Here is an 18,676-nt window from a genome sequence, read left to right as displayed (position 1 = left end):
TTTCTAAATATTTATTATTTATTTTAATGATGAATTGAATGAATTTTACGAGTACTCCATTTCATCCAAACTAGTCTTACAGTGTAGACAGGAACTGGAATTGCTTAGTTATTGGCTTGAAATTACTCTCTGATATGGGTTCCTGGTCATAGGAACATACGGGGTAATGAGATAGCGGATGAGCTAGCAAGAAAAAATTCGACACTAGACATAGCAGAGCAGTCTCCACCCCACTCAACACAATAAAAACATCCATTACTTCACTCCGACATGCTTTAGCTGAAAGAAGATGGAAGCAACTAACTACATGTATTACAACAAAAACACGTGGCCGTCATACAAAATCCAAAGGACGAATGATCTGTTAGGATTTTCTCGGCAAAACATTTCACGCATCACTGCAATCCTTACAGGCCATTGGAGGGTAGGGGATCATGCAGCTAGACTCAACCTCCCCTTCGAACCCATCTGCAGAAGCTGTCAAGCGGAAGGGGTGAATGATAGTCTTTTCCACTACTTATGTGAATGTCCAGGTCTAGCTAGGACACGACTTCGCTCGTTCGGTAAGCCTTTCTTGCAGTAAACTAATGAGATCTCAGCCATCGAGATAAAGAATTTGCTGTTATACTTGGACCTCACTAAATGGATCTGACTGAAACAAAAAAACAAAAAAAGACATGACACGAAGACAGTGCAGTAGAACGGTGCTGGTCCCTAATTAGGATTACTTCAGTGGAAATATTCAACCATTTCAACAACAACAACAAATATTTTTAGTGGAATAATTATTTTTTTGCAAATAATATTTATTTTAATATGTTGCGTTTTTTTATTAGTGCGTTATATGCAGTAACAAAAACGGGCTGATTTATATATCTATGACTGTTTTCAAAATTAGTTTAGTGAATTTTTAGTTTCTAAATATTGTTTGTGAAAATAAATAATTAAATAGTTTTATTCAAATTATATATTTTTTTCTAAATATTTTTGGTGAAATTAAATTTATTTTTAATATTTTTCATGAAATGATTTTTGTCGATAAATATTGTTGGTCAAATTAGCAATTTCTTTTTTTTTTAATATTTTTTGTGAAATTATTATTATTATATGTTAATGTTTTTTATGAAATTATTTTTCTGTAAATGTAAAGGGTTTTCCAATAACAGGTGCTATCTATCGAAATAGAGAGATGATTAACGATTTTTTATGGCCGGAATTGGACGGTATTGATCTGGACAACGTTAATTTTCAACAAGACGGCACTACGTGCCACACAATCATCGAAACCATTGATCTTTTATTCTCGAAGATGTAATCACAATTGTCCTCCGAGATCTTCTGATTGTGATTTTACACCTTGTTACCTTCTTCTTTGGGGCCACGTGAAAAAGAAGGTCTACGCCAACAGTCCAGGGTCGATTAAAGACCTCAAAGATGGAAATCGTGGGGCTATCGAGGACGTAGAGCAGCCACTTTGCAATTCGGTTGTGCAAAATTCCATGAAAAGGATATTGTCCTGTAAGCGTGGTCGTGGTGGTCATTTGCCTGATGTTAATTTCCACTATTAACGGCATACCTTCCTCTTTATAATGAAATAAACATCCGATCATTTATATTAGAAAATAGCTTTTTTCTTTGAATATCAAAATAACACCTCTTATTGGAAAACCCTTTATTTAGTGAAATTAGTATTTTGTTTAATAATATTTTTTTTAAATTAACTCATTTACTGAATTCTTTTTTCAAATATTTTTTTTATTATTATTTTTGTTTTGTAAGGCATAGTAAATTGAAAACTTTGAACACATGTTTCTCGAGTTATGCCCTATTGCAATAAATGAGCGATATATTAGTTTTAGTGGCGTTATTTCCTTCCGAATATTAGATTTATGGTGAAGTTTTGGTTTCAGTGTTACATAATATGTAAGTATGTTTAGTGAATTTATAACTTTTTTCATATTTTGAAATTAATGTTTTTTAATATTATATTCTTTTAGTGGATCTTTTGTTTTCTGAATAAGAAATTTTTGAGTGAATTTTTTGTTTGAAGTATTATAAGTATATTTATTGAATTTATAATTTTTTTTTTTAATTTGGGAATTTTTTGAATATTATTTTCTTTTATTGGAGTTTTTTTGTAAAATTAGATTTTTATTGATTTTTTTTTGTTTTGAGTATTAAATTTCCAGTGGAATTATTTTTGCTAGGAATATTATTTTTAGGTGAATTATATTTTTTCTAAATATATTTTATGCAACTAGTTTTTCCAAATATTCAGTATATTTTGAGTGAATTTTTTCAGCGGAATTATTTTTTTCTAATATTTTTCGAGAAGTTGTTTCGAAAATAAATCAATACTGAATGGCGTTCGTTCACGAATAAATCACAATATGCTCTATACAACGCGTCTATGCGCCAAGTCGCATGAATTTTTATCACTTTATTTGTTTATTAGCAAATATTTTGCGCTAACACTTGTTTGGATTTATTCAAGCAGAAGCGGCAGCATCAACGGCAGAAGCAACTCACATAAATCTTTGCTGGCATAATATATAAAAGTATGTATGTATGTATATATAAAATTACGTAGCTTCGCATGATTCCGGGTTGAGGCAAATGCATACGCGCAAATGTGTGCTGTACGTGTGGAAGTGGAAGAAGTTGCACCAAAAAGTATGCAATAAATCTGCCCGCTTAATCATCATGTGCGCCCATCCTCGACTTAAGCTCGCATAGCTAAAATTAATCTCTCTCTCTCCCGTGCGTACGCAATGAAATGTGCAAAACTTTTCACATAAAGCATTACAACCGCTGGCAAAACATATCTCAAACTAAGTTTTATTCATATTCGCATACGTGCACACTCATGTATGGGTATGTATATATGTACGTAGATATTAAGGCATGCATAGCATCATTGCCATTAAAGCACGCTTTCAATGCTGCGATTACACGTTGAGGGGTCGCATTGACCTCACATAGAGTTTGTTGGAAATAATTCATCAATGCTTTGCTGTCGAAGCACTCGAATTTTGTCAATTGAGTGGAAAAGGCGAAGCCGTTGACTTCCAATTGGCAAGGCGTGAGCCAAAAGTGAGAAGTTAAGGGACACTGGGGGGACTTTGATACTATTCACTGATAATTAAACTTTCGTCTGTCGCACTCACCATTTGCACTTCATTAGGAAATTTATCGTCGCAAAAGCAGCCAAGCAGCCGAGCAGCCAACCAAGCGTCCCTCTGCTATATGACTTCAAGCAATTCAGTCGAAAGCCTAGCATCGCAACTGAGTGTTGGTGTCAGTTTTACGACTGAGTTAGCAGCCAAAAATCAGCAGACGCAAAATGGAATGAGAGCGCAGTGGCGTTATAAAGGAAAACTAAAACGAAAAGAAAAGAAAAAAACAAAAATTATAATGAAATGCTTTTGGTAGAGCGATAGCGGCTTTGCAAAGCGATGCTAGACGAAAATTAATGCAAAACTTTTGAGTGTAATTATCATTAGCGACATTGTGATTGCTGTGCGTAGCGTTGCAGATGCGGCTGCTGTGGCTCTTCACACTGCTCTGCCATCGTCCTCAAATTCGATTTCTGTTCCGCTCTTGCAAGTGAGGTGAACTGAAGCGAAGCGAATTGAAGTGATGTAGACCAAAGTGAAATTTCTATAAGTGAAAAGCATGACTACTGACATACACATGCATGTATATGTGTGTGTGTGGCTATGTGTTTACTTGAGCGAATGCATGGCGGTGCGTTGGCGTATGAGCAACTTTTGTAACTTTAGAATGATTTTTGGACTTTTTTATTCGATGTAGTAGTGGAACTCTTATTTAACTGTTGGTGCGTTAAATCAAATTTTGCACCAAACTGCTTGCAATAGAATGCACGTTGTACCAGTAAAAGTAGCGGTGGCTGCGATTTTTCATATTTGCACTACACCAATGGAATTTTCGCAACGCATCGCTCTGAGCTACGTTTGGTGGCAGTCTACCGCTTTTGTTTGCTTGGATTCGGCGTTGCCAGATCATTGTAATTTTTATGGTTTTTCAGTATAATGACGATTGCCTGGCTTTTTAATTATAAATGGTGATATGAGACCATTTCCCGATCAATATTGGGATAAAAATATATACATTATAAATATTTTTTATAATTTTATTTTCCAAATATTAAGACAAAATGAAGATATGAGTTTTGAATCGTTTTGAGAATTTTATAGTATTTAGCAAAAATTAAAAATTTAAATTTAAGTAGTTAAGTTTTTAATTTAAACTGTAGTTTTCAGTTATTTTTGTGGAAAGCAGTGATTAATACGAATGAATGTATGGGGAATGATTATGCTGCTACAACAACAACAACGAATGAATTCTAATAATAGCAAATTCTGGGACAAAATACATTTTTCTCACAATTAAATATTAAAGCTTGGATGTTCAGGAATAACCAAGAGGTCCAAGCTCATCATATCCGATAAATTTAAGTTCATCGGCTTTCAAGATTATAGCCGCGAACAGAATGACTTTCAAATGTACAACTATTTTCGAAATCTTGTGGAACTATTTCTTGTTTCCAATATTTTTACCATTACTATATACATACTGTTCCTATTATTTGGTTAATACATTTTATACAAATTTTAAATATTTTTTATGAAATTATAATTTTTTTATATAAAAGGTGTGAAATTACTGTTTCTAAATATTTTTTTTTGTTTTCATAATAGTTTTAGTAAATTATGTTTTCTTTTCATAATATTTCATATGAAATTATTTTTATTTTTGTAAATTACAGTGTTTTGTGAAATCAGTTTTTTTTCTGAATATTTTTCACGAACAATTTTTTTATTTATATTTTTAGTATGCTTTCAAGTTTAAATCTGGTGACATAACGAGATTGATTTGTATGTGCATGAATTTTTTGGAAATCTTTTTAGCGAATTTATGTTTTTTAATACCTTTCGTGAAATTATTTTGCTTTCTAAATATAATAATTTGAATGAAATTATTTATTTTTTATATAAAGTTTTTTCTTAAAATTATTTTATCCAACAAATATTTGCAGTCAAAATTTTTTTTATAAATATTTTTTTGTACATTTTTTTCAAAATATTTTCAACGAAATTATCATTTTTTTCCAAAGACTATTATTTTTTTTAACAAGACTTTAATGAAATTCAATTTTTTCAAATTTGCAGCGAAAATATTTTTCATTTTTTATTTATTTGTATTTTTGTGAATTTTCGAGTTTATATGTAGTCACATAAACATGGCTTGATGGTGTGACATGTAATGCTACAAAAGATATTTGGCCAGATCAAGAAACACGTTTCTACGTTAGTTGCTTTAATCACTGCCTCATATTTCGATATGTTCAAAGATTGAATGTACCTCATTTCGACTATTGCAAAAGAATGAGGAGAAGCAAGAGTCCTTTACACATCTTCTCTGTTACTGTCCCACGTGGCAAGCCACTAGGTTTAGATACTTTGGCTCATCGTTTCTAAATGATACCAAAGTAGGAAGAAAATACTGGCCTTTGGTCCGAAATAGATTAATGCACTCAAGAATGTTGATAAGGAGTTCAGGATATACGATTTGTTGCACGTTGAAACGTATTTGAACGATATTGGTATGAAATCTCTTTTAAAACTATTGCCCACATGAAAAGAGCTGCTTTTTATTATACTTTTTTCAAACCATATGAATTCATTTCGAATTTAGTGCGCCTGCTGACCTCATCTGCTTTATAGAAAAATCGAAAAAAAAAATTTGTATCTAATGCTTTTAAGTAAAAAATACGATGTTTCTGGAAATTTGTTTGCCCATTTTTGACACCTTCGGAAATTCGACCAATATGGTAAGACTGGTTGGAATTTTAATTAATGCGTAGCGCAGCGACGCCAATGCACTTGGAAGGAATTTTCACTTAAATTGTTAGCGTCTTCTGCTATTGAATGCATTTGCTGTTGTATTGTTGTTTTTGTTTAATTTAGTGACCCTTAATGACGTGCACGCTTTACTGTTACTCAACGCTCTACCAGCTTATCTGTATTGAAAAATTGTTGTTTTGCTGCATTTCACTTCGCTTACTTTTATGGGAGGGAGGGTGAGTGTGTGTGTGTGTGTGCGTGTGAGTGTGTGGGAGTGTACTTAAGGTATTTTTGTTGTTTCTTGAAGCCATAATTTATTTCGTTGCAATTGAGAATGAATCAGATTCCATGGTTTGCAGCAACAAATCCCGAAAACGATTCCTTGGTAGGAAAAGTGATAAATTGTCAATTACTACTTTATAATCTGTAGACTGTTAAAAATAAAATATCTCGCATAGACTCTACTTTCCATGTATGTATATATGTATTACGCTGCTCGGCAGGCAATGGCAAGCCTCTGAGTGTATTTTTGCCATAAAAAGGTATCTGCCGTTCGGAGGTGGCACCTGAATTTCGGAAAAATTTCAAGACGTACACCACAAATAGGAGGTTTGGCCTCGGCCAAACATCCAAAGAGACTAAACTTGGGCCTGACTGTTAATGATTTTTTTTTTACAGATTTTTTTTGCCAAGAATAATTAAGCAGCAGTTTGATGGCCTTCATGAACTGAAATCGAGGGCACTTGAAGAGCGGATAAATTCGCGTAGCCACTTGCTTATGTAAGCCTGTGATGCCATTCTAACTATTTTATAGCTAATTATTACTATTATTTTAGACGTTTAGCCATAAGCTCTTTCTCATCTTTTTCTAAATGGGGCTAACTAATTTAGTCAGTTAGCGGCAGGCTAAACACCTACCCTGTCAGAAATCAAAATAGATTAACGAAACCAACGCAAGACTAAGTCTTGTCGAGGCCCTATGCTCCCGAGAGGAGTGAACAAGATAAAGAAAAATTAGTTAACAATTTTTTTAATATTTCCATTATTACTCAAAATTATGGAATTTTTTGTGATTGATGATTTTTTGGTGCATACAAAAACTTGTAGTTTGTACTGGTCTAATGCATAAAATTTGTAGTTTTGCATGCCTGATACAGTTTTGGATAGAAGTAAGGAGTTTTCGAATTGACATTAATAAAAATTCGTTTGAAGAGCTACAAAGCCTCGTCTTTATTTTTGAGCGATTCAATGTCAAATGGTCCAAAAATGTAGAAGATTATCGTACCCTATGATCAAAAATAATCGGGTTGACTGTTTCTTTCGATTGTCTAGGCGTAGTACACCAAGAGCACCTTCCATCGGGCCAGACAGTCAATAAAGAATATTATTTATCCATTTTGAAGCATTTGAGAGATGCCGTACGTCGCAAATGGTCGGAAATTCATGGATTTTGCATGATGATAACACGCCATTGAACCGATCCCAAATTGTGATGAATTATTTGACCCAGCACCAAGTAAATACCATCGTACAAGCGCCGTATTCACCTGATATGGCTCCGTGCGACTTCTTCTTGTTTCCCAAGTTGAAGTTACCACTTCGTGGAAGGAGATTTCAGTCGATAGAGGAGATCAAAGAGAATACGACGAAGGAGCTGAAGGCCATCCCTTCGTTGGCCTACCAGGGGTGTATGAAGGACTGGGTTAAACTTTGGCACATGTGGGTTGAAACGAGTCCTATTTTGAAGGAGATAAAATAAGTTTGCCTGAAATTTAACTCTGTTTTGTTTTATTTAAACAGTCCCGGTACTTTCTGATCATAGAGTATATTCTTCTAAAATATGTATACTCTTCCTTTTCCTCCGTTCATATGTAGGCTTGAGTATAATAATTGTAAGAAGTAAACTAAACAACTTTTTTAAACAGTTAATTATTTTGAGAATTATTCAATATTGGAAAAAATTTGGTATAGATGTTTTAAAGCGAAATATTTTCAGCTGCATTCAACATTTTTATAACTTTTGAGAAAAAAAAGTTTCTTTCAACATTTTTGTAATTTTTTTAATAAAATATTTTTTTAGAAAAAATTATATTTTTTGGTTAGAAATTTTTCGAAATTTTTGTTAACAATATAACTTTTTCCAAAAATCCAAAATTTTATAAATTCAAAAATTCCGTTTTTTTATTTTTTTTAATAAAATAATCCTATAAAATACGTTTTTTTTTTATTTTTCTAATAAGATATACTTTTTTTTTATAAATTACACGTTTTTTTGGGAAAATATGTCTTATGTTTTTTTTAATATTTTTCGGATTTTTCCTTTAACAATATAATGTTTTCCAAAACAACATTTTTACAATTTTTTCAATAAAAAATTGCGAAAAAGTATTCTTTTTTTGTTAGAAATTTTGTTTTTTTTTGTTAAATATTTTTCGGAATTTTTTTTTAACAATATAATGTTTTCTAAAACAAAATTTTTATAATTTTTTAATAAAAATAAAATTTGCGAAAAAACTATATCTTTTTGTTTGAAAGTTTTGGGAATTTTTTTAGCAATATGATGTTTTCCAAAGAAAAAAATATTTTAATAAAATATGTTTTTTGTTAGCTGGTACTTACTTCTCTCGTTTCTATTTCATGGAAATTCACTTGTGAAACGAAAAAAAATCAGATGAAATTAGTAGTTCATAGACGAAATATGCTTTAAAGAGTAAGTCAAATTATAAAGGGTCTTTCACAAGTGACTCCTAGATGTCAGTAGTGAATAATTCCAAGACGGTACCTTTTTCACGAATCGACTGTTTGGCGGATTTCACCTGTAGTCGTGGGGCTAGTGTAGGGGTTGGCATTTAAATACTTTCGTTTTCACATATTGTATAATTGTTAAGAGTTCAATCTAAATTTTTTTCATATATTATCTTTTGAAAGACCCTTTATAATATTTTGTGAAGTATGAAACAATTTTAACAGTGCACTGATCTTTGAAATTTCATTGAAATAAATATGAGCGAAACTTGCCCCTTCATTCCTAACTTTATTAACCCTCTACGGCTTGGTTCTTCTTGCATTAGTTTTTAATACCTTTTAGAGTATTAAAGTTGATTTAAGTAATCAACGCATATCCGTTTTAATTGAATTTCCACTTGTTGCATTTTTTGCGCGCTTCGCTAAAAGTATCCAAACTATGCAACTCTGGAGTTGAATATAAAATACGCATAAAAGTTCCCACTTGCTCTAACTTGAATCATTTGTCGATTGTTGGCGGAAAAGTTCGTGCGAGTTTAGCTAATTTATTTAGTGTGTGTGTGTGTGTAGTGTGTGGATTTTCAATTTGATGGTGGTTGTAAAAAGTTTGAGTTTACCTTCCGCTGTTTAGCCAACTAAAAGCGTTGACTTAAGATAAACGAACACTATAGATGGCTGCGCATACATGTACACTCACACATATACACAAACGGTTATACATATTTATAAATATATTTGGATATGTTTACTGCAGTGGCACGTCAGCGGAGGGTTTTTGAAAAGTTAAATTTTAACAGCAAAATGTTAAGTTAAAATGTAAAGTACCCAATTTATATTTCTGTGGTGTAAACTTTATTGTGGGGAAGTGATTATACAACAATACTTTCGTTTCTACAACAGTCGGTCTACGTTACCGAAACGACCCCGATTTGTATCCGTATACAAGTATGGGGAATGTTTATGCTGCTACAACAACAACAAAAACAACAACAACAAAAACTGCAATATTTTTCTTTTCGATGAAAATAACCGCCATGTCATGTACGGTCAAATGAGTTCACTATTTTGCGATGTTGAAATACGAGGGCTGCTATTATATTTTTGGTTCTGCATAGATTCCATCATTCAAAATAATGTTTTTATTTAGTTAAAGAGTTCTTCAAAAACAAAGTTGAATGCTTAATTTTGCCCCACCTTGTGGAAAACTTATTTTTGTTTATTATATTATTATGTCTAAATAGCCCTTAGGAGGGTGTGAACATCAAAAAACTTGACAAGGTTCAAAGACTAGTATCTATTCTAAACATCCTTCCGGAAGGAAGGCAATATATAACGACACGCACGCAAGGCTGAACACTCTCTTAACATGGATTATGGTCACGGTATAATTTTGGCTTGCACTTTGGGACTTCCCGGACTGGTGGACTATGCACTCCCGCCTATACTTCCCATTACAGCGTTTACGACCCACCTACCCTCAAGTGAAGAGTGGGAATGGGACGATGTAAGACAGGGCAAATCCATCCATGTATACACAGATGACTCAAAGCTCGAGGGCAGTGTGGGCGGAGGTATATACTTCCAACATCTGGGGATCTACTTCAGTTTTTGGCTCCCCGACTACTGTAGTGGCTTTCAGGCTGAACTGATGGCAAAAATGAAAGTCGCGACACTGATATAGTGTGATGCGATATCCGATAATAATATCTACATTTTCACTGATAGCCAAGCGGCAATAAAATCCCTCACAAAACAGTCGACACCGTCCAAGGTAGCCATGAAATGCCGCTTAACTCTTAACGAGATGGCTGAGTCATTTCACCTAAAGGTAACATGGGCTCTTGGCCATCGTGACATTGAGGGTAACTGTAGAGCTCATGAACTAGCAAGACTCGGCACTAAATTATCTGATGAGTACATAGATAATGACATAGGGATACCCTTACAAACATGTAAGCTACTCATCTTTGAAGAAATTGTAAGGAAAGCAAACGAAAGATGGCGTAATGAAGGCCGTCTACTGTGACCGACTCTAAATGCTAAACGCACAGAATCTCCGCTAAGCCAAAATAAACACAGTCTTAGCTAGCACATTGATCTCATTCATAACGGGGCACTGCCTAATAGGTAGACACGCCCAAAGGATGGGTGTGCAAACACATGACTTCTGCAGAAGTTGTATAGATGAGGGCGAGGAAGAGACAGTCTCGCACCTACTGAGCACTGTCCTGCTCTATCCAGACGCAGGTTTACTACTCTGGGCAAACAATTTTCCAATGAGTTGGAAGATCTCAGTTCTGCAGAAATCAGAGATATTCTAAAATTTTTGAAGAGTACACACTGGTTTTAGGAGATATAGGGACAAGCTCTCCACGCGGCATCACAGTGGGCTATGAGCCTGAGTGTGTCTCACAGGACAACTGCTTCAACCTAACCTATTCTGTGTCTAAACAAGATTTCAATTGCTCTAATTCAATTTTCGTGTTCTTTTTTGTGAGTTTAAGGTCGGTTTATCAAAAACAAAGTTAAATTATTGCTATTATTTATTTGTTGATATTTCGACCTCAATTAGAAGACATTATCAGAAACTCTCTCTTGGATGTGTATCGAAAAGTTACGGGAATCCCATTGCGGAACTTCCGGGGATTACCGAGTCAATAATACAAAAAAATAGGAAAACATATGAGGGGACTGTTTTACAAAATGAAAAAAATAAAACAGTTGCTCCGAAAAAAAATTCTTAAAAATGCTCAACAAAAGAAATATAATTTTTTCCCTATTAATATTAACTTATATTTATATTTATATTTATTATATTTATTTATATTTATTAACTTTAATTATTTTAATTATTTATTAATTCAATTATAAAAATGTTAAAAAGGGTTGGAGATATTTCACTTTAAAGAACTCTATACTACAATTTTTAATATTGAATAAGTTTCAAAATTATTAAATTCTTTTCAAAATTTCTTCAGCTTTCTTCTTATTATAGTCAAGTCTACAAATAAACAAATTTTTAGAAGAATAGACGGCAATGTTCAAAATTCTTGGACCGCTCTATAATAAAGGCCAGGATTGTACCTGTAGCTCTTCAAATGGTTTTTTTTTTATTCTTAGTTACTCACATCTCTATTTATTAAATTTTGCATTTATGGTTTATGAAATGATAGATGTTCAGAATACCTAAAATGTATATTAATAGAAAGTTCTTTCTTTTTTAAATTGCTTCAGCAGTATTATCTATGTACAACTACAGCGTTACAAATTACGCTACTAACACACAATTAACTGTGGAAATACATTCAACTTGTAATATGGAGTGATAGATATTTGTGACATGGAAATGCATTTGTGATGCTTTAAACAAATTACCACAACAAATGAAAGTTCCAATAAAATATATATAAAGTGGGTTGCCAAAATATGATCCGTGCGATCCGGCACTAGGTGTATTGGTTTCGGGATTTGCGAAATCTATGGCCAAACGTCTAACGTACTCTTGGAAGAGTTAGGCACATGCACGTTGATTAAAAAGAATTTCTCATATTCTGCCGTTATCATACGCCCAGCTGAATCGAACTCTTTATTGCCAATGCCAATAGTGGGCATAATTTTTCAATATATAGCAACGCCAGCATAACCACACAGCATACAAAGCGAATAGGGATGATGGTATGCGTGCAACCTGCTCCGGCAGTTGATCTATAGTGCATTTTATTTCCTGTAAGCAAAAAATGTCTGGTAACTCATAATCCAAAAAGGTTAAACCATCTTTGTTTAACCACGAACGCAAACCAGCCACATTCCAACTGGACATTTTTAAATTAAACTTTTCTGCATCATCTGCAATTAATTACACTTTAAACTGCTCTTTGTTATGTTTGGTGACGGTGAAATTGACTAATGCACCAGTTTTCTTTGACTTAGCCGATTTGGCACCATCGGTCTCGTCAGTGTTTTCGGGAGCATTATTTTTTGCAGCGCCTCGTTTACGGGGCTGAGGCTTCTCTTTTTCTACGATAGCATTCACCAATTGTTCCTGTTCCTGTGATTTAGTAGATCTTGGCTAGGTTTCCTTCGGCTTCTTTTCTTTAGGCTCCCTCTTGTACATTTTTTTGGGCTCGGTTTTGCATCTTCCTCCTCAGCCTCCACTTTTAATACCACTTTACTTGCTTCAACTGAAGTTTCTAATTCTGGCACCTTGTTATTTGCCTTACGCTTATTGGCTGGATTTGCTTTTACCGGCTTTTCGACAGACTTCTCGAATAATTCGCTATTCTGTTCTTCTTTGGGCTCTTGCTTCGGCGCCTTGCTCCGTGTCTTTTATTTATTTGGTGCTGCGATTGTGTCCCAGGCCTCGTTTGATTCAATGGGCTCGACTTTAGCTTTTGACCTTTTAGTTGCTTTCTTTTTCACATCCTTTACTGCCACTTCTGAACTTTCACCTTTTTGGTTTCCCACATCTATTGGAATATCTTTAGTAGACTTCTTCGGCTTCTTCTGTTTGATGGGTTAGTTTTTCTAGCATTAAATAAAATAGCTAAAATGGCTACATTGGTTTGAATAAGCAGGCACAGATGAAAAATGCGAATCTTGCCGTAAATACATTAATACTTTGGAATACGCGAGTTTATAAACTTTTGCAAAAATAGAAGATTTCTAAAAATAAAAAGTAGGTGCGATCACGGCACTTGTCATATGAACTTATCTAGCTGCAGAATTTACGGGGAACTGTAATTTTTTCCAGTGATAATTAAAATTTTTATGAATTTTCTTACCCGCCTAAGTAGGAAAATAACTTTCATACTTAGTTATGGATAAAAATTCATCTAAAAGTAAAGAGGACGACCTCTTTACGGATCCCGTTTCTCATAATACTGCATCCGCCCCTGGTCTATGCACAGATGTGCAGAAAACTCTATTTATTATACTTCAGCAAGTATAGAAGGCGTAAAGGCACGTGTGGACGTGAAGTTCAACTTAAGTAGCAATAGTGCGTTCGCTTAGAAGTTTTCTACTTCTATTGAGCGAGCGAAAAGTTTTTAATTTGTTGCAAAAACTTTAAATTCATTTCCGATTTTGTGTACTTAATTAATTTTAAATGCGTATTTAATAGCTTTGCGCACACGGCAATGGCAAAATGTGGCTGGAAGTGCATACATAAAATACCTGCGTACAAATACGAATTAACGCATGGGTGTTTCTTAAGTTTGCATGCACGAGTATGTAACTCATATGTGTGTGTGGGTGCTAATTTTGTTTGAGTAGGTGTGGTTGAGGTTTGTAGTTGTAGTAGCTGTGCGTTTGAACTTTGTACACCGTTGCATTAGCGCGTCTAGTTACGTTCGCTCTCACTTGAGTTTAGAGAGCGAGAGGTTAGTAGTTTATTTGTTGTCAAGAGTGGAATATCATTACCGCAATCGCGGCTTTGGCGGTTGCTTCAAACCGGATTTCATGCCACTTAAATCACGCACCACTGCAACACCTTTTTGAGCTTTGCGCTTGTTGGCATAGCGGCAAAGTAAATGCAAAAGCAACAACCACATCCAATAACCTCATGCACAGATGTGTAGGCTGGCCTATACCTTTCACTGCTCTTATTACGTTCATCCCTGGCAAAAGTGCTTGCTACTACTTATTCGAAGGTGTTCTATTCTTGCCTCTTTGTTGAGTCCTTGACTGATTTTTTCTTAAATTTTTTCCTCTTCCTCTTTACCTTTACTTTTTGCTCTGCGTAAGTTGCTTATTTTTTCCTGTTTTACCTCCACATGGTTGGATTTGAATTGAATGGAAACTTCTATTACTAGCTTTGATTGTGAACATATGAAGTTACTCAGACATCAGGCTGACAAGAAAGCTTTAGTTCAACTATCTTCCGAATAATTATTATATGTTTTAATTATTTCACTTTTTATACTCTACAAACGAGCATATTAGGATGCCTCTTCAAACATTCGGTACTGCTTTTCCATCTGGATTATAAAAATTATTGTATTGTATTTTAGAACTCCACCAAAATATTTCCGAAAAATATTGAGATTTATGTGAGTTCAATCAATTTGAAAGTACCTCCAAAACTCGAATTTTTATTAATAAAATTTTATTATACTTTTATTAAATATTATTTTTACCAAAAAGCATCTCAGGTGGTAGAAGAATTTAGGATTAAAAGATCTGCATAAAAGTGTTTAAAAATTTCAGCAACGGCAACCAACTGACTTATTTCTTATTATTGAAGCTATTTTTGATTTTTTGTGAAAGATAGTTTTGTGAGAAACTTGAGTAACTTAGCCAAATTATGACAGATTTGGACTTCTATTGAATCATTGGAAAGGTGTTTTCGTATCCTTCTCATTTCGTGCAAAATCCACTTGCGCCCCATTTTTATCGCATATGTCACTATTTTCTGTCTATTCCAAAAATTTGTACACATTTTTATGTAGATCTGTTATTATTATTATTTGGCTTTTTAGACGTACCTTTAAAGGCAGAGGCTAAATATCTAGGAATTATCTGCAATAAAAAACTCACTTGGGAGGCCCACCTCAACTCAGTAATAAAAAAGACAACGAAAAATCTGTGGACAACAAAACAACTCTTGGGTAAATCCTGGGGTCTGAACCCTAAAACGACCTTTTGCATCTACACCCAAATGGTAAGAGCTATTTTATTAAATGGGGCTCTGGTATGGTGGGTTGAAATAAATCAAACTTCTGTTATATCAAAACAGTGTGAACTACAAAGGCTGGCGTACCTAAGCATAACAGGTGCCATGAGAACTACCCCAACTGCTGGCATGGAAGCGCTTTTAAAATTACCATCGCTATATTTAGCAATACAAGAGAAAGCTACTATACAAGCACTCTCTTTTCATATGATAGAGAAACTTAAACCAGGTCTTACTGGACACCTCAATATCTTGAATAAGGTTCAACATGCAGTATGCATAACCCAGGCGAATGCCCACGCGGAACCCGTACTCAATTTTATAAAGAGATATCTTCCCGTCCAGGCGGCCGCCGTAGCTGAATGGGTTGGTGCGTGATTACCATTCGGAACTCACAGAGAGATCATTGGTTCGAATCTCGGTGAAAGCAAAATTAATAAAAACATTTTTCTAATAGCGGTCGCTCCTCGTCAGGCAATGGCAAACCTCTGAGTGTATTTCTGCCATGAAAAAGCTCCTCATAAAAATATCTGCCGTTCGGAGTCGGCTTGAAACTGTAGGTCCCTCCATTTGTGGAACAACATCAAGACGCACACCACAAATAGGAGGAGGAGCTCGGCCAAACACCTAACAGAAGTGTACTTTGCCAGGTCACTTTGCCTGTAATAAATACACATTTAACTCAATAGGATGATCTAGTACACGATTATGCAGGTTCTCCTGTGATGAAGAGGAGTCTATGGAACACTTAATCACCAACTGTGAGGCATTATGCCACAGACGACACAGAATTCTGGGCTTGTACCTACTAGCGGAGGAATACCTCCAATTGCTCCCTTCTATGAAGTTGGCTCGACTCCTCGGTATAATAAATAATTACAATTAAGTAATTAGGGACGATACCTCTAGTCACAGTGCATAAAGGCCTTAGCCTAACCCGTACAACCATTACCATTACCATTGGTTATTCCATGGCAATATATATTTAAAAGATGACATTTTTAAGAGGAAAAAATAACATCTCTCTGTGCATATCACAACTCCTCGTTGGATAATTTCAGGCTTACATTATTTCACATCTGAGGTGATTTGTAAGAGAAAATATTTTTCAAATTAATTTTATTTATGTACTTGTATAAAAAAACTTGAATTTTGAGAGTGCTATCAAAACGGTAGGGCTAATGCAAATCTTTATATTTTTCTGAAATATTAAAAATATTATTATCTAAAATTGCTCAGATCTAAAATACTAAGAATGTGTTAAGCACTGATACGACCTGTGCTTTCATATGGCTGTGAACTATGGACGCTGAAAGCTAACGAGACAAAACAGCTAATGTGCTTTGAAAGAAGAGTGTTCCGAAAGATCTATGGTCCGCTTAGAGTGGCAGACGGCACTTACCGCATTAGGCACAATGCCGAACTGGAAGATATAGTTAAAAAAGAAACTATAATAAGATTTATTAAGTCTCAACGACTTAGATGGCTGGGATATGTGGATAGAATGCCAAAGGAGCGATCGACGCGAAAGGCACTAGATCTTCGCTCGATTGGAGAAAGAAAAAGGGGGCGCCCGAGAAAAAGACTGCTAGAAGATGTGGAAGCTGATCGTAGGAAAATGCGCGTGCAATGTTGGAGGAAAGTGGCTGTAGTGACGCTAAGAAGAAGAAGAAGAAGAAATATTATTATTATTTCCTAGCATACCGGCTGGGGTCGCAAAGTGCCGAAGCAAATAAATTCCATTGGTATCAATTCCTGCTTTTAAACCTCATTTGTGGCCATGTCAGCGAGTCGTCAGCTGTCGTGAATTCATTGTACAGGCTTCGTCTCCACAATCCCCTACGGCGTGAGCCTTGTAAATTTCCAATCCATCTCCATTTGCGCTCGTGAATCTCAATTTTAGTTGGACTTTGCTTAATTCGGGTGAGAAGCTCCTCATTTGACACCCAGTTTTCGGGCAAGATGACTCCAAGGCAGCGATTTATGAAGATCTAAAGCGCTTTTGTTGTTGCAATGGCCATAGACCATGTTCACAGCCATTTAGAAGTACTGATTTTACGTTAGAATTAAAAATTCTTAGCTTTTTGTTTATGGTTAGCAGTTTTAGTCTTAAAATATAAATTTTATAATTATAATAGGAAAACAGTACTGATATTTTGTTTTTGTATTTTGATATTTTGTTATGTATACACTATAGCATGCACATTAGGGCGGGTCGGTCTGCTACAAAACCAAAACAAAAACTCTTTTTTGACAACTCAACCTTTCCTGGCTAAGTTTGAGAAATACATTCGCCACAGTTTTGATTTCACGAAAACTTCCGTTTTTGGTACGTCGTAGAAACATCAAAAATCATGTTTTCATAACCACTCCACTCATTGCAATATTTTGTTTTATGGAAACGAAAATTGATTTTACTTGAAAATATTTTACTAAAGTTGAGATAATTGAGTTTATTGGCCAAAGAAGATTTTTTATTTATAAGTATGTAAGTATAGTTCTTTAAACTAATTTGTCAATGGTATATTAATCTCTTATACCGAGCATTATATAAATAGGTAACTAGCTAGCACAGCGACTCGCGGCAAGTTTTGACAACTTATTTGTTTCTTATTTAATTTTAGTAATACTAATTTGTATGAAATTGTAGTTCTCTTTCCTCCAAAAATCATACTTTGTGCAAATTAACCAAAACAAAAAAATAAATTCGGTAAACTCTCATTAAAATTTCCAATTTTCGTATATTAAGAATTAAAAAAAAAATTTTGGTTATGCAGAGTTATATCCCATTAAATTTTGGTGCAGCAAAGACTAAACTTCAAGTGGCTCAAAAATAGCGCTGATTTCTGACAATTTTTTTTACTGGCGGTCTTGTGCATATTTTCCATAAAAGAAATACTCGATAATTTTCTTATCTGAAAGAAACCATCTCAAGCTCTCAAACCAGAAGAGTTTACGTGTTTATAATTGGCGCTTACACTCCGTTTTGAGAGCTTAGCCGAGCTCCTCCTGCTATTGGTGCCGTGAATCTTGTTGTTGTTCCACAAATGAAGAGTTACTACAAATGTTTATCGCGATTTAGAGTGATGCACAAACAATTTTTTTTGTTTTCTTGATGCTACCCTCTAGATTTTCTCCATGGCCCAAAATATTGAGACGCCTATTTTTTTGTTTTTTTCTAATTTAGTTTTTATTCGCGCCGAAAATGATTTGAAAATTATCATTATTTCATAAAAAAAATTAGATTAAATAAAAAACAAATAATAATAAAAATGGGTTTGACTATACACAAATTTAAGAGATAGCATAAAAAAAAATTTTTTTTTGTACCACCCTAATGTATATGCTGAAGGTATTTAAAGTGCTGCATGCAAACATACATATTATCCTTACA

This window comes from Anastrepha obliqua, chromosome 5 (genome assembly GCF_027943255.1).
Source record: "Anastrepha obliqua isolate idAnaObli1 chromosome 5, idAnaObli1_1.0, whole genome shotgun sequence".
Lineage (NCBI taxonomy): Eukaryota > Metazoa > Arthropoda > Insecta > Diptera > Tephritidae > Anastrepha > Anastrepha obliqua.
The sequence above is the reverse complement of the archived record's forward strand: the minus strand, read 5'-3'. Positions refer to the sequence as shown.